Source organism: Lissotriton helveticus, chromosome 10 (genome assembly GCF_964261635.1).
Source record: "Lissotriton helveticus chromosome 10, aLisHel1.1, whole genome shotgun sequence".
In the NCBI taxonomy this organism is placed as follows: domain Eukaryota; kingdom Metazoa; phylum Chordata; class Amphibia; order Caudata; family Salamandridae; genus Lissotriton; species Lissotriton helveticus.
The window spans coordinates 978,802,471-978,823,453 of record NC_136071.1 but is presented as its reverse complement, the minus strand read 5'-3'; the positions used below and the strand labels follow the sequence as shown (position 1 = coordinate 978,823,453).

The 20,983-nt window shown below is 45.9% G+C and overlaps 1 long non-coding RNA gene across 1 annotated transcript in view; it reads right to left on the bottom strand.

The window, feature by feature from the left end:
- Positions 1-2,108: 2,108 nt before the first annotated feature.
- LOC144785709 (uncharacterized) overlaps positions 2,109-20,983 on the bottom strand; it is a 357,825-nt gene continuing 338,950 nt past the window's right edge. Inside the window, exon 4 of the long non-coding RNA XR_013602032.1 lies at positions 2,109-2,230. This is a non-coding gene — a long non-coding RNA (uncharacterized LOC144785709). The remainder of the gene's footprint in view (positions 2,231-20,983) is intronic.

Genomic DNA, 20,983 nt, shown 5'->3' with positions numbered 1-20,983 from the left:
CCTCCACACTTCTTGGAAAATTGAATAATCAGTTAACAATCGTTACAGTAACTTGGCAAAATATGGGAGCTAGTAAATTTGCCTATAAATCTGTGTTCATTCAGGATCCAAAGTTTTTCATTTAGTAATGCTACGACTTGGGCCTTTTTAAGTTGTCAGGTAAATTTCCGGCTCAAGTAGGAATTAATATTATTAGACTGCACATATGACTGTGATAAAAGCAATAATTATATGTGCAGTGTGGCCGGAATGATCTCTGCACCCGAGCCAGATGCTTTGCTACTTTTTATGAAGGCCAAGGAGAACTCTTCGTCTAACAGGGAAAACTGACTTAAAAGTGTCTTATCTCAGGATGGTTCTGGCTGATACTGGGATATGAGTTAAACTGAGAGTAAGGGAGTCTTTACTAGCTTGAGTTGTTTTTTCTCAAACACTCGAAAAGGTTACGTTTATGACTAAGCCAGGTTCTTTTTAATGTTCTAATTTTCCTTTAAGATATTTAATCACTAAAACCGGGTTGGGGACATTTGATGCAGATAACATTTTCGGTGATTAATACGTTGACGTCGCCGCTTTTCTAGCCTTTTTGTATGTGTTGTTAAAGGCGAGCCATTTATTCTTGGCACGAAAAGAATTGTTTAGATGCCAATTACGTTCTATTTAGATCAGCCTACGTCTCGTCATTATAATCGGATCCTATGTGAACCGGGTATTTTGATTCCTGTCGTGGTGGCAACGTTTTGCCTGCAAAAGACTCAGCTACTTGATGTTTGCTGGTTAAAAATAGCTAACAGATGATTTGGGTTTCTGTTGTGACTTTTAGAAGGCCCTCCAGAATATAATTTCAGAGCTAGCTAATTAACTTCTGTTTTATTCCACATTTAAGCAGGAAAAACTGTCACTTGTCTGGGTGTTTAAGGGCTGAATTTGAGCAACATGCAACAGGCCTGTTAGCTTTAACACATTTAGAAGGTAGCTACTAACCTGAGGAAAATTGTCAATGTCTATCTATATTATTCCTTGGCTGGACTGGTTATACTCCGCAGCAGCCGCTAATACTGATCAGGGGTGGTAGAGTGGGGGAGGGGAACGAGGGGGGAGGGGATTATTTAAAAAAAAAGCACTTACCCCTTTACTGCCGGCCGTCACCTCTTCTTTCTCGTTCTCCACTCGACAGGAAGCACACAGCCCCCCACAATCCCCTGACCAATCAGAAGGCTGCCATAACAGTGTTGTGATTGGTCTGAGCACCATGGTTCGGCGCTCAGACAGGGGATGGCAGGTTGTGCATGTTCTCCAACCAGGCTGCAATACAGCTGTGTGGAAAAAATGCAGAGCGGGCATGATGCTTCGGCCTGCCCGAGATGGCAGGCCAAAGCGTCATGCACACTTTAGGTGCTGTCACCACCCCTTCCCCTATGAGGCAAGGAGCCCAGCCCCACCCACCTGGCTTCAGCAGCAAGCTGAATGCAAAAAAACTAAATGATAATAACGAATGTTATTATCATTTCATTTTTTGTATTCAGCTTACAGGTGAAGCAGTGGGACGATGCTACTCCACTAACGCCCCTGGAGGTGTGGGACTTAAAAAAGAAAGAAGCACAGGAATGAGATATCACGAAAAAGGATTTTCAGATTAATCCTTCCTTGGGGAAATTCCTCATATTTGAAAAATCACAAGGCATTTGACTAGGTCTGGAATTTTCTGTGTGGGATAATAGGTTTTTCTGTCCTTAGATGCGCTGTTGCGGCTATAGCCACATATCTTAGTTCTATGCACTTAAATTTAAAATGAATGACATTTTCAACTTGGTTTAAAAAGTATGAAAACTATTAAAATAATTAAAAACATATCTCATAACCAAGTTTGTTACATATTACATGTAGGTGTTAGGGAGAGTGGGCGATGATTTTGCTCAAATAAATATTTTAAAAAATAATATATTTAATTTACAATCTATTACAAAGTTAATTTTAGTCTCTATTGAAGTGTAAATCTTCACTCTGAAATAGCGATAAGCAAAATAAAAGTAGAGAATGATAGCCACGTCTAGGAGTAAATATACACATAATTAGATCTGCACCGGCAAACTTACCTTTGTGAATCAGGCCCTTAAGGTTCTTGCCCTTTATTCTCCCAAGAGAAGCCCTAGGGCTGTAACATGCATTTTGTAGGACACTGTGACTCACAATGCAAAACCCTCCATCCTCCAGTCATTTTGTTTGTGTCCTTTTTTAAAAAAAAATAAGTCTTTATTGATACATTTTCTTTTTTCTCCCCTTGCTGGTTTTAAATAAAAATCCATATAAAGCAATAAAATCTATTGCATATACATACCTGACCAACCCCCCCCCCAAGCTTTAGCATATACATATGAAAAAACAGTAATTGAAGAAAATAAAACATGGTAAATGATAAATGACATTTTTGTGCCTGAGTGATAACAATGAACATAAAGTGCGTTTTCTCACTACAATTGCAAACAAAGTAAGTTATATAATTGAATAATTATCAAACTGGATTCTGTATCCAACGTGCTAGTGGGTCCCATATTTTTAACCCAGTATTTTGACTTTTTCTACCTTTTTTTCCGTATATAGCTTTTTCCAAATTATATGTTGCCAGGAGCCTGGCTCGCCATTGTTCAAAAGCTGGAGGATTATGGTCTAGCCAGGCCTACTGATCTTCAGCCGCTAGAGGGAGCCCGCGATCTTCTCAAGGACGCCAGAACGCCATCTTTCTCTGTTGCGGGGACGGCTGCAGACACCCGCGGCTCCGTGAGCGGACCGCGAAAAGGGTCAAGATTCACGTAATTTTCACCGGACAGAGCCGTATTGTGTGCGAGGGCGCGGTGCCCGAAGTGCCCGAAGTGCCGAAAGTGCCCGAGAACCAGCCACCTCCTCTGCTACGTCGTTTCGTTCGCTCCTCTGCTCCTCGCCCTGAGGCTCCCTGCGGCTGACCGGAATTGTGACCGTTCTCGCTGCCTGGCCAGGTCTCTACCACTCATTGAGCCTACCACACGGTGAGGGTGCGAAGGGGGGGGGGGGCTGGGAAGCTGAGCGCGCATTTTGCATGCACTTTGTGGGACGGACTCAGGACTAGTGGTCATCTGGCATATAAATTCTGCAGTAAAACCTGTGCAAAACCTGTGCAAAACTTGTAAATACCCTGTAAACCCCCCTTGGAGAAATTAATAAAGGGAAAAGGAAAAGGCACAGGGGTATGCACAGGGATACGTGTCCGTGATGATGCCCACGGTGGTTGGCAGGTGTGAGCGCTGTATTAAGCGCTGTGATAACAACGCCTGCTAGCGGGAGAGGACCCCTTTGGATTTTTGGCTCTTCATAAAAAAAAAAAAAATTATTTGTGTCACCATATCTGCTATTTGTTGTTAAATGCTAGACCTAAAGCGCGGTTGGTAGGCGTGAGCGCTGTGTTGTGCTCCGAGCGCTGTGATAACAACGCCGCCACCGACACTGTTTACGGGCCCCACACTCACTAAGAACAGACTTGAACAGCCCGAATCATAGGGGGAATTGGCGCGTGTAGGCCCTCAAAAATTACATATAGCAAGAGATTATAGGAGAAACGATGAGGACCAGAAACTCTTCCTTATTACAGGCCCAGATACAGGCTAAGCCTCGCCCTCACAGATCGGCCCGAAGACGGAAGGCAAAACTCTTCTACCCCCCAGGAGTAGGGGAGCTTCACCCCGGGGCAGTGCTCCTGGAGGGGACCCTCGCGGATTCCCCTGGAGCTACCGGAGCCACACCAACTCTCCCAGGCTCATTTGTGGTCCCCCCAGCGCTGCCAGGGTCACCGAATACCGTACTTTCGCAAACAGGTGAAGAGGGGAAGTGTCTCCCCATAGTTAACTTGAACCTCCGCCCTGGTGCTTTTACAGCCGCCGCTAGGCCTTCAGGGAACATAGACATAAGATCCTTTTTGCTACCCTCGGTTACAGGCTCAGCAGCACCTCTCAGGCCTCTGAGCTGCTTACCAACTACCAAAGCTCCTGAACAGAGCCCAAGTACGACCGTGGGGCAGGGCCCAGGGCCTCCCTTATCACCATTAATAATCACTCTTCAGGGGGCAGATTTTCATAAGCTGGCATCGGCTGACAGGGCACATTTGAGGCCCGAGCACGACAGACCAACATCTCTGCCCCAACAAGCATTAATATGCTCTCAACTTAATTCGGCGCCATACGAGTCCCTGAAGGCTGGCGTTGGCAACGGTCCCTGCTGTAGTGCACCAGCATTAGCAAACGGAGAGCACATACCAGAGGAACCTGGGAGCGGTAAGGCCCTTGACGAAGGAGGAGTGATCACTACATTACCGGCTGGGCAGTTCCAATCTCCGATCTTGTTGACCTGGAGCCCGCCGATTCAAGACGACACGTGGAAGGGAGGTCACCCCCCCAGCGTTTGTAGACCATCTTACAAAGATAAATGAGACCCTAATTTCTATGACTGGAGCAGCAATTATGCATGCCGATAAGCTTGATGCCCAGATTAACATCCTACAAACAGTGGCAAATTTAATTTCAGGGGTCGACGCTAAATTGGATCACTTCAACTCCCTGATACGCAGAGCCTGGAGAGTACATATCTCATGTCCGAGCCTTGCAGTTGCGGTCCAGTTCTAAAAAACCTGGAAAAACTCCCGCACATTATGACTTCTCTAATTGAAGATCTTAAAATAGAAGCTAGCAGGAACAAGGATTCAAACATCAAGGCACTAGCGTCTGATCCTTCCAAAAAAGAAAGTTTAAAAAACTCTTTATTAAACGGCACAGTAACACATAATGAAAATCAATCTGCTAGGGTCGAGCCCATACCAACGAACAACGCAAACATCAGAGATGCCGTTCCACTACATCTCAAAATTCTTAATGGCAGCAGACTTCCACATCGTCCGGTTCAGATCCTCTCAAGAAATTATCAAGGAAAAATAAGAAAAAATTTAAAAAACTGAACAAGTCGATTAAAAATAAATCCATACGGGAATGGCTGCAGCCCGGTCACCAGTCGCAAGGTCATATAGAGCCACAGGAAACGACAGAGCTAGAAGCATTCCCCTTAATAACAGATTGCACGCTCCCGAAGCACGATGTCCTCCACTTATCTAACCCAATAACAAATCAAGGGCTGGCTGTCTCTCTGGTGGCGCCCCGACCTGCCCCATTAGTCTCAATCACAAACTCTGCAAACGACCCACAAAATACAAACGCCGTGGAAGCGACCCAACCTTGCAGCACCGAACACGAAGCGCGATCAAATCATTCCTCAGCCTCCGTTACATCAACGTCTACGCAGGTTGCGCTTCAAGTGTCACGGGCAGTCTTAGATACAAAGGGCATTAAAAACACTTGGATTAACAATGGGCTTACCAGCGTTCCATTCACGACGGCCCCTGATCGAGCTTCTGGGGCAATAAGGCACACAGATGCCTCCTTAGCTGGTCTCTCACAGCCAACAGAAGTTGGCGCTCAGGCTACGGACCCCGTTGTTGACTTAAATCATCCCCAATCACAGGACCGGGAAATATGGCTATACCCAGAATATGTCTCGCAAGGGAGGTGGGACATTCTTAATCGTAGCAACCTTCTATTCCTTTGTGCGAACATTCCAGGGCTGGAGGGAATAAAAACTTCAGACATCGAAACCATCTCCTTCCTACCGCCAGACGAGGATGAGTTAAACGAAACCACGGAGGTAACTTTCACGAGCTCGGCCATGGCAGAGGCCTTAAAAAGCCAGCACAAGCTACTGGAAAGTTGGGGCATAAGGATAAAACCCAATATATCACAAAAATATCCTCTGATCTTAAAAACACACTCTGCATATATCTCTGCAGTCTTTATCTTAGGCCATTTCTTAGACATTCTGTGTCAAGCTCTGCAAAGGATGGGATTTTTCACCTCTACACCCTGTCCAGAGTTATGGATATGGCTGCCTTTGGGAAGTTTATCTTTAAAGCACGGGCAATGCTGATGACTGCTACTGGCCAGATCATAGAGCCTTCAGCCGGCCCATGAACCTTTTTCCGGCTTCTTTGCATTTTTGGATTAACTATACAACTTGACTTTTGAAATTTCCTTGATTTTAATTTTTGTAACGTGATGACTTTTGTATTTCTGGTTTTATGTAATGGTTTTTAGTAACCAACAATAAATATTCATTCATTCATTCACTGGTCTAGCCAGGCTGTAGCCAAACACAATCTGAATACAGCCGTAGCAATAAATATAAGCCCTTGAATTTCATTTGGCCGCTTGTCTCCATCTAGACCAAGTATTAGTTCTGCCGTCGTGATTTCAATTTGTATTTTATAGATGTTAGATAAAAAAGTGGAGATTTTCCTACGGATTGTACCCAATGTGACACATGTTGCGAATATGTGTACGATATCTGCCTCATACTGATTACATCGAGGGCATTCTGTACCTCTGCCTGACCCCCATTTGGCAATTTTGTTCGGGGTATAGTATAACTGGAAGAAAGTTTTATAGTATTGGGCTTGAAGGTTGGCAGACATTAAGCATAGTTGGGATGCCTTAAGTGATTTCTCACAGGTATCCTCCACCACATCTAGTTTTTCCTTCCAGTTTGTTATAAATTTTGTGATATCATCTGGTAGGGCAGATAACAAGTTATTGTATATACAGCCAATTTTTACCCTGGCGGTAAGAATTATTGTACCGATCAGATGAATTTTCCCAAATTTGGCAGGGCCTCCCCCTTTCTTCATTAAGAAATCTCTAATTTGTAAGAATTAAAAAAAATCTGATTGGTTTAATCGAAATTCTGATTTCAGTTCCGTAAATGTTTTGAATCCTATATCGGAATAGAGATTACCACACTGAGTAATCCCTGCCCTGTGCCACCTTTTCATGCATGTGTCGTTAAATGTTTCTAGGAGGTTGGTATTTCCCACTAGTGTAGTGTAGTAGGAAAATCTCCCAATACCCAAAAGCTTTCGTACAGTGTTCCACGCTGAATATACACCCCTTAGGGTTTTAAAACATACTTTTTTATAGTAGCAATTGTAGGTTAGTCGCCAGAGATGTGCTTTTGTTTCGCTACCTAATATTAAACCCTGCGGTGTCGGTATCGTCCCCTCACATTCTGCTGAATTATTCGAGGTCAGAAGAATATGGCTATACTGTATCATCGTAGCCCACCAATATATTTTTTATTTCGGCAGCGCGAGTCCGCCTCTTTCTTTTGGTAGTGTGATATATTTGAGTGCCCTACGTGGTTTTTTGTAGTTCCATATAAACTGTGAGAATAAGGTTTCTATGTCCTGGAACAATTGTGGAGTGAAATCTAAGCAAATGGTCCGAAAAAAGTATAGAAATTTTGGGAGATATAACATTTTGATGGCATTGCATCTTCCCACTAAGGTTAAATGGAGATTATGGATTCTTCTCAGATTTTTGCTTGTTTGGTTTATAAGGGGTTCCAGATTAATATTGACCAGGTTGTCTAGGTCTGACGTTATGTTCACTCCGAGATACATGGCACTGGTAACTACCCGGTCATCATGAAATATAATGTTATTATTGATTACTATTTGGGTTTTTCCCTGATTAAGTTTATATCCTGAAACTTCCCCGAATTGTTTTGCGTCTTCTTCCATTGCTTTCACAGCTGCGCAGGGATCTCTGGTGACTATTGCTATGTCATCCGCATAGGCTAGCGTCTTAGTATTGCCATTAATAGTTTGGATTGGTGATATCGCCGAGTTAGATTCTAATCTGAGGATGAAAGGATTTATAAAAATAGCGAACAGCAACGGAGAGCACGGACATCCCTGTCTTGTCCCTCTGGTAACTCTAATGTTACCGGTCATCTCTCCGTTTATTGAGATAGCAGTTTCCGGGTTTGAGTATAACATACGGATAGCTTTGATAAATCGGCTACCGATACCACACCTCGACATTGCTGTCCATAGGTACGGCCAGGAGACCCTATCGAAGGCCTTCTCAGCATCTAATAAGATTAGGGCCATAGGGTCTCCTGCCACCTCTGTGATGTCCAAGAGTGTAATGACCCTCTGAACATGATCAGTAGTCGATCGGCCCGGAATAAAGCCATTTTGGCGCGGAAATGTAATTTTATGTATGTGTTGCTCCAATCTGGTTGCCAGTAATTTCGAATATATTTTAGAATCACTGTTGATTAATGTAATAGGGCGATAGGATCCCAGTTGTCTAGGGTCCTTGTTTTTTTTCGGGAAAACTACAATATTTGCCTTATCCCAAGAGCCTGGGGGTTGCCCCCCCCATGAAGACATGAATCATTAAGGTTGTTATGATTCCCCTAAGTGATTTGTGGAATTTAACGTAAAATTCGACAGGGATCCCATCTAACCCGGTAGCTTTCCCGGGGGGTAAGCTAATAATTGATAGTAACATTTCAACCCATTCTGGATTTTTTGCCAAGCTTTCTCTATCTTCCATGGTTAGTTGTGGGGAATTAGACTGTTCTAGATATTGTTCAATTTTGCTTTGGTGTTTATCAGTTTCTGTATACAAATCCTGATTGTAATCTTGAAATGCATTTCTTATCTCTGGTTGATTTTGTGTAAGGCCTTTATTGGGAACATTAATTTTTTTAATTGTGTTTGCCATAGTTTCTTGCCTTGTTCGTACCGCAAGATGGTGTCCTACTTTTTCACTAAGTTCGTAAATGCGTTCTTTGTTCGCCATTGCTTTTTCTATGGCCTTTTTAGTAAAGATATCAGCCACTTTATTTTTTGCGATAGCTACTGCGACCAGTGTTTCTTCAATTTTATAGCCCGCTTTTACTGCCTTCATAAGATCTTCCTCTGTTTTAACTAGTCTGTCCTGTAGCATTTTCATTTCTTCTTTGGCTACCCGGTTAAGGTTGAGGGAGAATTTTAAAGTCTCTCCCCTTATTCCTGCCTTTAAGGTGTCCCAGACTATTTCGATTGGAGCTGTCCCCATATTGTACTCTAGGAACTCTGGGATCCACTTATTTAGACATCGACAATACTCTTCATTCAGAAGTAAAGCTGTCTCAAAAGTCCATAGTTTCTGACTATGGCCAGGCCCTTCTATATCTATACTAAGTATCAATGGATTGTGGTCAGATAATACTCGGGGAAGTTTCTTTATTGTGCATTCTGATAAGATTGTGTTGGAGATTAATATGTAGTCTAGCCTAGCTAGTTTCTTATGTGGGTGTGAAAAAAATGTGTGACCTGGATCTGTTGGGTGTTTTGCTTGCCAGCAGTCCCCTAATCCATGTGTGGTACATATTTCTTGTAGTGTACTAAAAACTCTTGGCTTCCTTCCTTTATATAGAAAATCTGGACTTGATTGCCAGTCTGGGGGAAGATTCAGATTAAAATCACCACATATGATGAAGTGCGGTGACCAGTGAGCTAGTTCATTTAAAATGAATAACCATAATTCAGGGTCATCTGTTAATGTTCCATATATAGAGCAAATCGTAACTTTTTTCCCTTGACCAAATATGCATTCTGTTATTGCCCATCGCCCTAATTTATCAGCTGTAGACCTATTAAACTGTAGCCCCCCGCCAATTGTGAGGATAGCTACCCCCCTTGTCTTTGTTGCCTGCGTTGTAGAAATAATCAGTCTATATCCCATATTTTTCAGTAGTTGTTCCTGTGACCCTTCCACATGTGTCTCCTGCATACATATGATGTTAGGACCTAATGCCTTAAGTCCAATAGCCACTTTTTGTCTTTTTTTCGCATCATTGAGACCGCAGATATTAATAGTTAGGATCTTTAGTTTGGCCATTTTTTTTTAATTTATGGTATAGCCCTGCACTAGTATTTGTCACATATTCTTTCATTTCTTCTGGTTGCAGTTTTTTAGAGCGTGAATGTGTCATGTTTTCCTTTCATTTTGGCTATTTTGACACCTCAAGTAATTGTAATAACCCGTGTTTTATTCGCTTGTGTTTTCTTCCCTCCCGCCCTCCCCCCTCCCTTACCACCCCCCTCCCTTACCACCCCCCTCCCTTACCACCCCTTGAGGCTTCCTGAATCCGAGGGGATCCAGGTGTGGGCGTCAGTCTGGTCAGAGTGCCCCAGCCCGCCCCACTTCTCGAACCCTGGTGTATTTAGAAATAACAAACAGTTATAGAAGTGCCAAAAATAGAGAGAGAAAAAAAAAAAAGAAGAAAGAGAGAAGGGAAAGGGAAAAAAGGGGTTTTTCATAGTGTTTTATTGAATATTAATATATTCCTTCTTGTATTGCAAGTAGTTCGTTTGTTGGTCTATTTCCTTCTTTATCGTTTCTTTTCTTCTATTTTCTTCCCTTATATTTCTCTCTAGTCACTGTTTTTCCTTTTTCTTCTCTCCCCTCCCTCGCCTCTTCTTCTTTTGTCTGTTTTGGTCCCTTTTTTTCTTTCTACCCCCTTCCTTCCCTCCCTCCCCTCCCTCTCCTCCTCCTCCTTACCTCCCTTCTCCCCTCGTTTCATCTCCCCCTTCTCTCTCTCTCCTCCCCCCTTCATCTTTCCCCTTTTCATTTCACCTCTCCTCAAAAGAGTACTTCATTTGCTTTCTGAGTCTTAATCTTAACTACCCGCTGGTTTTTGTTGTCTCTCTGTTTTTGAGTTGCTTGAGAGAGTAATTTCTTTGAGGTAGGCCTCAGCCTGTATTTCGCTCGTAAAGCTACGTGTTTTACCATTAAAAATGATTTTTAATCTTGATGGTTCTTGCAAAAAAACAGTAGCTCCTGTTTGCTCAAATGGTGTGATTAATTGGCGCAGCCTCCACCTCCGTTCCACTGTTGCATGAGCATAGTCAGGTCGTGCAAAAAATGTGATGCCCTTGTATTCCCTCTTACTATTGGGCCGGGCAAGATCGTATATGGCTTCACGAAGCAGAAAGTTCCCAAAGTAGATCAATACTGCCCTTGGGTATTGCGAAGGGTTATTAGTTTGCTTGGAGAGAAATAATGGAAACCGATGTACGCGCTGCACCTCCCTCTCCATTTCCAACAACTGAAGTTCAGGGAAGGCGGTTTTAAGAAGCGAGATCATGAGGCCCTTCAATCTTTTCCTTCTACATTTTCAGGGATTCCAAGGAAACGAAGGTTGTTTCGTCTAGCTCGGTTTTCATGATCTTCAGCCTTTAGCATCAAATCTTTTATAATGCCTTCTTGCTCTTTATTTTGGGTTTGGAGGCTAGCGACATCTATTTTCAAGTTTTCAGTGCGTGTTCCCACAGCGATCATCCTTTCTGATATTTCGGAGCAAGTCAGGCCTACTTTTTTGACCGCTCCTTGTAGCTTTTGTATGGAGGTCTGACTCTTCTTGTTGTTTGTTTTTACTTCTTCATGCAAGCTTTTAATTGAGTTGAGTATTTGACTTAGACATGGTTCTGCTTGTTTTCCGGATGGTCTTGTGTGTCTCTGTTGGTTATGACCACTTCCTAAAGTCTAATTTCTGGCAATATGCTGATGGTCAGCTTCTGATATATGTTTTCGAGCTGGATTTTTTCCCATGTATTTTGTTTGTTCGGTGTTGCTCCCTTAGTCTGTAGTTTCTTCGTGTACTACTTTGTAGTATCTTTTTTGTCTATCTCTCCTTTTTCCCATTTTTTTCCTTGGGGTATTGTCTGAACCGGATTCGTTTGCTTTCTTGACATTTGCACCAGTGAAGTCAGATAACTCGGAGGGTTCTGCGATTGAAGGATCAATACTATGGTCGTCGCTGGAGTAGCTAATTTCACTAGACGTCGAGACCCCGGTTTCATACATATCCCAGTCAGATCAGCTACTAGAGTTTCAGAGTATTGTATTATAGCGTTTGTCGGAGGAGAAGGGAGATTGAGGGTTGGTTTACTGTTTGAGGTCTTAGGGAACTTATCCGATCCTTTCGGTTGAATTCTGGCTTCATTCACCCTTTCGTTTCCCAAATCATAATCTGATATCAGAAATCCAGGATCGGCCATGGATCTTGCCCCGTGGTTCAAAGCCGCTCCGATTGTCGTTCCAGGAGCTATGTAGTACTCCCTGTTTGGCCTGTTGTTCTCATGGATACGATCCTCCAGGACCCCGGGTGGAGGCCTAAGAATTGTTGGTTTGGGAGAATCCCCAACCCCTTCTTTGGAGAGCGGGGCGAAGATATTTGAGATCTTTGGCTGAAGCTCTATTGAATGACCGGTGGTTTTGGCAGAAGCTTTCAGAATCTTAATTGCTTGTAGTCGTTTCGCTTTTTTTGCCATTACTTCCTGATTGTCATGATCGCTTCCTTCTGTATCTTTCGCTGGATCCTTCCCAGCATCCTTCCCTGTCACTTTCCCCCTTTCTTTCCCTTGCTTTTTTTCCTTCATAAGTTCTTTATCGTCATTTTTCTCACAATGTGTATCTTTCTTGTCTTTCTTGACTTTGTCTTTGTCTTTGCTAGTTTCTTTATCCTTGTCCTTATCTTTGCCCCTGTCCTTGTTCCTGTCTTTGACGTTATGGTTGTCTCCATCTGTCTCTTTACCCTGATTATCTTGATTACCCTGATTATCTTGGTTTTTGCTCTCTTTTGCTTTCGCCCCCCTGGTTTCTGGTCTTCTTTGGGTTTCCTTAGGTCTCTTTAAATCCCCTTCACTTGGGGTAATCTGGTTGATTGTTGATTCATGATTATCTTGTATGTCTTGTGTGTCTTTTAGTTCAGACGCTCCTTCTGTTGCGACTGATGCCTCCAGTGACTTGCCTGGAGGTTGCACCACCGGGGATAAGGCCTGAATGCTGGGGTCTGTTTCCCATAAATCCATTGTTTGTCTTACTTTTACTTGTACTTTTACGTGGAGGCTTAAGGTTGCTAGCGTAGGGATAGAGACAAAGATAGAAATTTCCCGTGGCTCTATTGCTTGGTATTGGTATTGGTCTTGGTCTTGGTCTTGGTCTTGGTCTTGGTCTTGGTCTTGGTCTTGGTCTTGATCTTGGTCTTGGTATTGGTCTTGATCTTGGTCTTAATTTTTATTTTGAAATGAATCTTGAAGTGGATATTGATCTTTGGTGCCCTGGGAGCCCTGGCCCCGGCTCTTTTGGTGGTTAAGTGGATATAATTTCAGCTTGACTTTTTTTTTCCTTTGGGGCTTTTTGCGCCCCCCCCCCAGGCTCCCCAAGTTCCCCAGGCTAAGGATGCCTGGAGGTATCCGTGTATTTCCGTTATGGTTCCCCCTGATGTAAATGCCAATGCTGACCTTGCTCTCTCAGCCACGCTCTTTACAGGGTCTCTGCTCTTGACACAGACTCCAGCGGCTACACCGGCTCCTTTCCTCCCTTTCTGCCAGTGATGAGCCGTGCAAATCAAGCACCGATTCTGTTACGGGGCCGCGAGGGATACCTGTGGGATGCCTGCGAGGGATACCGAGCCGAGTCGAGGATGACAGAGCAAGAGAGCAGGAGAGTAGGCAGGCCAGCTGGGAGATTGAGGATCGAGGATCGGTGAAGGTGATGGAGGTGGCTGGGGGAAGCCAGAGCTCGCGGTCCGTTTTGGCAGGTGAGTTGTCAGTGTTGGTCACGAGCTAAAGCTGGAATCTGGGATAGCTATACAAAGGAAAGTCTGGGTGTATATCTGTCCGTGAGGTTAACTGTTGTCCGCTGCTCCGACATTGCTTCATTCGCCCCGCTCCATTTCCTACCCGTAGGTACGTGCCTAACTGCCGCTGCCACTCAGTTCCTTTCCTCTGATGGTTTGCTCTAATGATTGCTCCAGTGGTTCAGCAGTCCGGTAGTTGACAGCTGTGTTTTGGACCTTTTGGGTATGTGCTGCTGTCAAATGGTAGCGATTTTCCGAACAGTTCCCCTGGTGATGTAGATAGTGAAAAAGCTTTCTACTCATGGGAGCTGCTCATAGACGCCCCAGCCAGCCGGTTTTAATCCAGCACACCTCCACGCCTCCTCTCTTCACTCTCTGACCCAGCACTCAGCTCGACCCCAGCTTAGATATATGTGTAGCTGTAAAATGGGATTAAAGGATATAAAACTAATCCAGTCCCGCACCATGACACTGCGTGGCACATGGCAAATCCAGCACTCAGGTTCCGGTAGGGTTCAGGTCCGCAGAGTGATGTTTGGCGACTGCTCACACTGGCGCCATCTTACCTCTGCATTTCTCAGTATTTTGTTTGTGTCCAATGTAACCTCCGTCACATTTTTTCGTTTGTCCAGCTGAAAGCTAACAGTTAGCAGCCACATCTATCTCCACCTTTGCTATTATACAGACCATAGTTTCTTGACCGTAATGTAACTGAGTATCAGGGGTGGATCCTCTGCTAAGACGGCGGGGCGTTGCTCCACTTCTCTAAGAGCAGTGAAAAAAGAGAGAAGAAAATGATAATAACATCGTTATTATCATATTATTTTTCTTCTCTGCAAGTCTGGATCAGGGCAGGCGGGGCTGGTGTCACAAGGGGAGGAGTGGTGGCACTGTCTAAGTACGCATAACGGTTAGGCCAGCTGTGTTGGGCCAGCCAAACAGTCAGGCACACTTTGAATGTTCCCCACTAGGATGTAATGCACAGACTGGTGGGGAAAATGCACAGGCTCCCTGTCCCCATTTGAGCGCCGAACCACGGCGCTCAGACTAATCACACCGCTGATTGGCCTGTGTGCTTCTTCCTTCCGGGACTTGCCAGGAAGAGAAGCAATGATGGATGAGCGACCGCAGCCATGAAGAGGTAAGTGTTTTAAAAAAAAAATCGTTTGTTTGGGGGTGTGGCCAAGATGGTGGAGTGATCGGACGCAGATTCATGTCTTTCCGCTCTGACCCGGCTGTAACTCCGTGCATCCTCGGCGTCCATGCATTCTAGGGGATGAATCAGATGCTTCAAGGCCCCCGGGAGCCGGTGAATACCTCTGAGCTCCCAGGGTGTGGATAACGAAGTGCATAGGGCTGCCGAGAGCGCTAGCAGCAGATCCCAGCAGTGATGGGCCGGAGGAGACCCAGTATTGGTGAGCTGCAGGTCGAGGGGCATGACAGATCCCCGCGAAGACAGCGGGAGACAGTACGCATCCACTGGTCCGGCAGACAACTAAAGAATGCAGAGAAGGGAAGATTTTATGGTCCCTGGAGCCCGGACGGCTATTGGAGACTCCTGCAGCAATCAAGGCCCTGCTAGTTGGACCTATAAAAGTGAGAAGAAAACTGCAATGGAGCACGGCTGCCGCATATATCCCCGCCCCTTCCATCCCGGCCCTGTCTTAGCCCTGCGCAATGACAGCATCCCCACATACCAGTGGCAGAGCAGATGCCCCAAGGCCTCTGAGGAGCACCTTGACCTCTTCTGGGCTCCCCGGACCCAGACATTGAAACAGGAGGGGAGGCGCCCGCCAGGTGAACAATCGGCGAGTCCCAGCGGCGCTGGAGACGGTGACCACTCTGCCCTGGTAACCACAGGGCTGAAGAGGACAGCAGGTGTTGAAGGTGGCGCTCTACCCCCCGAGAATCCAGTGAATCAACCCTGCAGCCACGTGGACCCGGCCCATGGAGACAGGCCACGGTGGCCTACACAAGAGTGGCCCAATCACACCTGGTGAGCTGGTAGCAGCGAGCGACAGGGGAAGTAGGCCAAAACTTGAAAGCTCACTGCCAAGGCCAAACCTAGGCGGCACACGCACCCAATATACCCCTCTATGAAGACAGAAGAATCGGGCCCCCTAGACCACCCAGAGTGGGCATCCTCCAGCGCAGCTGAAACCCCAAAGTCTACCTCACTTTGCTTCATCCGATCAAGACTGCACATGGAACCCCGTTATCAGAGGGAGGGACCTCTTTGGCACTGGTAGTTCTCCATCGATTCCCCACATCGATATACAAGTGACTGCATCCTCCCCCAGGCATAGGAAGGATAGTGGGACCTCCCGCATGTGTGAAGCTGTCTTTGTCGCCATCGAGGCCTCACCTACTCTTGAGAGTACGGATTGGAGGAGACCCTCTGCAGGAGAAGATATGGCAGCGCCCCAGGCCAAGAAAGAATGCTCCCTGAAAGACAGGTTCACTAAGTTCTCTGCTCCCGCCTCGCTGCGTATCGCCTCTGCCCTTGTACGGCATCTGGAGGATGAAGATGGGGGTGGTCACGAGCTAAAGCTGGAATCTGGGATAGCTATACAAAGGAAAGTCTGGGTGTATATCTGTCCGTGAGGTTAACTGTTGTCCGCTGCGCCGACATTGCTTCATTCGCCCCGTTCCATTTCCTACCCGTAGGTACGTGCCTAACTGCCGCTGCCACTCAGTTCCTTTCCTCTGATGGTTTGCTCTAATGATTGCTCCAGTGGTTCAGTAGTCCGGTAGTTGACAGCTGTGTTTTGGACCTTTTGGGTATGTGCTGCTGTCAAATGGTAGCGATTTTCCGAACAGTTCCCCTGGTGATGTAGATAGTGAAAAAGCTTTCTACTCATGGGAGCTGCTCATAGACGCCCCAGCCAGCCGATTTTAATCCAGCACACCTCCACGCCTCCTCTCTTCACTCTCTGACCCAGCACTCGGCTCGACCCCAGCTTAGATATATGTGTAGCTGTAAAAGGGGATTAAAGGATATAAAACTAATCCAGTCCCGCACCATGACACTGCGTGGCACACAGCAAATCCAGCACTCAGGTTCCGGTAGGGTTCAGGTCCGCAGAGTGATGTTTGGCGACTGCTAACACTGGCGCCATCTTACCTCTGCGTTTCTCAGTTGTTTGTTTGTGTCCAATGTAACCTCCGTCACATTTTTTCGTTTGTCCAGCTGAAAGCTAACAGTTAGCAGCCACATCTATCTCCACCTTTGCTATTATACAGACCATAGTTTCTTGACCGTAATGTAACTGAGTATCAGGGGTGGATCCTCTGCTAAGACGGCGGGGCGTTGCTCCACTTCTCTAAGAGCAGTGAAAAAAGAGAGAAGAAAATGATAATAACATCGTTATTATCATATTATTTTTCTTCTCTGCAAGTCTGGATCAGGGCAGGCGGGGCTGGTGTCACAAGGGGAGGAGTGGTGGCACTGTCTAAGTACGCATAACGGTTAGGCCAGCTGTGTTGGGCCAGCCAAACAGTCAGGCACACTTTGAATGTTCCCCACTAGGATGTAATGCACAGACTGGTGGGGAAAATGCACAGGCTCCCTGTCCCCATTTGAGCGCCGAACCACGGCGCTCAGACTAATCACACCGCTGATTGGCCTGTGTGCTTCTTCCTTCCGGGACTTGCCAGGAAGAGAAGCAATGATGGATGAGCGACCGCAGCCATGAAGAGGTAAGTGTTTTTAAAAAAAAATCGTTTGTTTGGGGGTGTGGCCAAGATGGTGGAGTGATCGGACGCAGATTCATGTCTTTCCGCTCTGACCCGGCTGTAACTCTGTGCATCCTCGGCGTCCATGCATACTAGGGGATGAATCAGATGCTTCAAGGCCCCCGGGAGCCGGTGAATACCTCTGAGCTCCCAGGGCGTGGATAACGAAGTGCATAGGGCTGCTGAGAGCGCTAGCAGCAGATCCCAGCAGTGATGGGCCGGAGGAGACCCAGTATTGGTGAGCTGCAGGTCGAGGGGCATGACAGATCCCCGCGAAGACAGCGGGAGACAGTACGCATCCACTGGTCCGGCAGACAACTAAAGAATGCAGAGAAGGGAAGATTTTATGGTCCCTGGAGCCCGGACGGCTATTGGAGACTCCTGCAGCAATCAAGGCCCTGCTAGTTGGACCTATAAAAGTGAGAAGAAAACTGCAATGGAGCACGGCTGCCGCATATATCCCCGCCCCTTCCATCCCGGCCCTGTCTTAGCCCTGCGCAATGACAGCATCCCCACATACCAGTGGCACAGCAGATGCCCCAAGGCCTCTGAGGAGCACCTTGACCTCTTCTGGGCTCCCCGGACCCAGACATTGAAACAGGAGGGGAGGCGCCCGCCAGGTGAACAATCGGCGAGTCCCAGCGGCGCTGGAGACGGTGACCACTCTGCCCTGGTAACCACAGGGCTGAAGAGGACTGCAGGTGTTGAAGGTGGCGCTCTACCCCCCGAGAATCCAGTGAATCAACCCTGCAGCCACGTGGACCCGGCCCATGGAGACAGGCCACGGTGGCCTACACAAGAGTGGCCCAATCACACCTGGTGAGCTGGTAGCAGCGAGCGACAGGGGAAGTAGGCCAAAACTTGAAAGCTCACTGCCAAGGCCAAACCTAGGCGGCACACGCACCCAATATACCCCTCTATGAAGACAGAAGAATCGGGCCCCCTAGACCACCCAGAGTGGGCATCCTCCAGCGCAGCTGAAACCCCAAAGTCTACCTCACTTTGCTTCATCCGATCAAGACTGCACATGGAACCCCGTTATCAGAGGGAGGGACCTCTTTGGCACTGGTAGTTCTCCATCGATTCCCCACATCGATATACAAGTGACTGCATCCTCCCCCAGGCATAGGAAGGATAGTGGGACCTCCCGCATGTGTGAAGCTGTCTTTGTCGCCATCGAGGCCTCACCTACTCTTGAGAGTACGGATTGGAAGAGACCCTCTGCAGGAGAAGATATGGCAGCGCCCCAGGCCAAGAAAGAATGCTCCCTGAAAGACAGGTTCACCAAGTTCTCTGCTCCCGCCTCGCTGCGTATCGCCTCTGCCCTTGTACAGCATCTGGAAGATGAAGATGGGGGTGGAAGCACCGGTCACCTGGACATATCTGGATACCTTATTTTCATCCTTTAGAGAGGATCCACAGTCGATTAAGAGAGATCTTGCACAGGATCTGAAGGGGGTATAGAAAGAAGTCTTGGTCACTGGGGACAGAGTGGATGCCCTGTAAAACCATGAGATCACCAAAGAAGAGGAAATTGAGCAGCTCAGGCAGGAACTCATCTGTCTCACAGATCAGCAGATCGATATTCAGGCCAATGCCGAGGACCTCGAAAACAGATCATGCTGCATTAACATTAAAATCAGGGGTGCCTTGGTGGACGCAGAAGCAGGGTATGTGGAGGAATACTTCCCTGCTCTCTTTGTCCAGGTCTTGACCGACACACAGGCATCTGACATACAACTGGATACAGTCCACCGAGCAAGCCCTCCCCAAGCTGCGAACTTGTCCCCCCGGACATTTTGGCATGTGTACATAGCCAGAGACGCCAACCCGGTACACTTTCGTGACTAACCACTTCAACTCTTCCAGGACCTCTCAATAATCATGCTGCAGAAATGGAGAGAATTTGGCCCGGTGACTGCCTTTCTTCGAGAACACAATACTACATACTCATGGTACCACCCTTTTTGCTTGGTCTTCACCTGGGAAGGAAAAACTCACGAACTGCGCTTCATCAGTGTGGCCTGTGATCTTCTCCAGATTTAACCACTAGCAGGGGCCCCTGAGGAGTGTGGTGGGATCAGGAACGGGGGCCAAACGACAGTCTTGATGCAGACAGATTGAGAGGTTGAGAGGAGGTGACACCCACTTGGGCGAATGCAAAAAGAGCAATTGATGGACAGAATGCAGAGCAATGTCATGCATTCACTCCAGTACAGAGATCTGGGCCTAAATCCATAGTTTTTTTGCTCACCATGCCACTCCAGTTTGGACCCAGCCATATGCAAATCAGTCTTGACCCTGCGCCAAATGGGAACAGTACAGCCCGAACTGCCAGGCCAGGTCCTCCTGGACTGGAAACAAGCATCCTAGGAATCGGGTTTGGGGTTTTACCCCTCATCAGCCAGGATTGCTTGACTCCAGTGGCGTAGAGAGCATGGGACCCACGTCTGGGCATACCCGTCCCAGTCGGAGTGACAAATGCAAAAAGAACAATTGAGGGACAGAATGTAGAACAATGTCATACATTCACACCGGATCACTGACAGAATATAGACAATCAAAATATCCAGCTGACAGAATATCAATGACAAAATATCGACTACCAGAGTATCGAATTCCTATCTACAAACAGGTAAGTCCAAAAATATTAAATCCTAAATATCATTACTTGCTTTTTAAAATCTCCTAAAAGTAATCTAAAATTAATGAAATATTAACTATAATTAAGTAAAACATACTTAAAAATACTTAAATAATCTTAAAATTTATAAATAATAAATGTAAGTAAAAAAATAAATATTCATTTTTATTTTTTATTACATATATATTTACTGAATAATATTAAAAAGTAATTACTATGTTTAATATTTAAATGTGAAGAAGATAATTTTAAATATAATTACATATATATATATATATATAAATAAACCTATAATATAAATATAAAAATAACTTCTATATAATAAGTTAAAACATTATTAATTTAAAAGAAAACATTTTATTTTACACTATATTAAATATAACAATACTAAAAATTTGCACAGCGTAAAAGATCAAATTTCTTTTTCCACTACAACAAGTGGTACAGTAGGGAAAATGTTGGATAGCGGGTAAATAAAAATTACTATTCCCACTCCAGCGAGTGGAACAGTAGGGAAAGCGTTGGATAGCGGGAGGGTAACATTTACTATTCCCAATCCAGTGAGTGCAGTTCGGACTGGACTGTTCCCATGAGGCACAGTGTCAGAGCTGATTTGCATATAGCCAGTGTCTAACCCAGGGTGGTGTGGAGTGCAAAAAAACGATGGATTTAGGCCCAGATCCTTGTACTGGGGTGAATGTATGACATTGTTCTACATTCTGTCCATCAACTGTGTTTTTTGCAATTTCACCCCGAGTGGGCTGGGGATGCTCAGACGTGAGTCCCAGGCTCTCCACACCACTGGAGTCAAGCTATCCAGGCTGATGAAGGCTGATAGCCAGAAACCGGTCCTTGGATGCTTGATTCCGGTCTGGGAAAGACATGGCTTGGTAGTTCGGACTGGACTGTTCGCATGAGGCACAGGGTCAGAGCTGATTTGCATATAGCCAGTGTCTAACCCAGGGTGGTGTGGAGTGCAAAAAAACGATGGATTTAGGCCCAGATCCTTGTACTGGGGTGAATGTATGACATTGTTCTACATTCTGTCCATCAACTGTG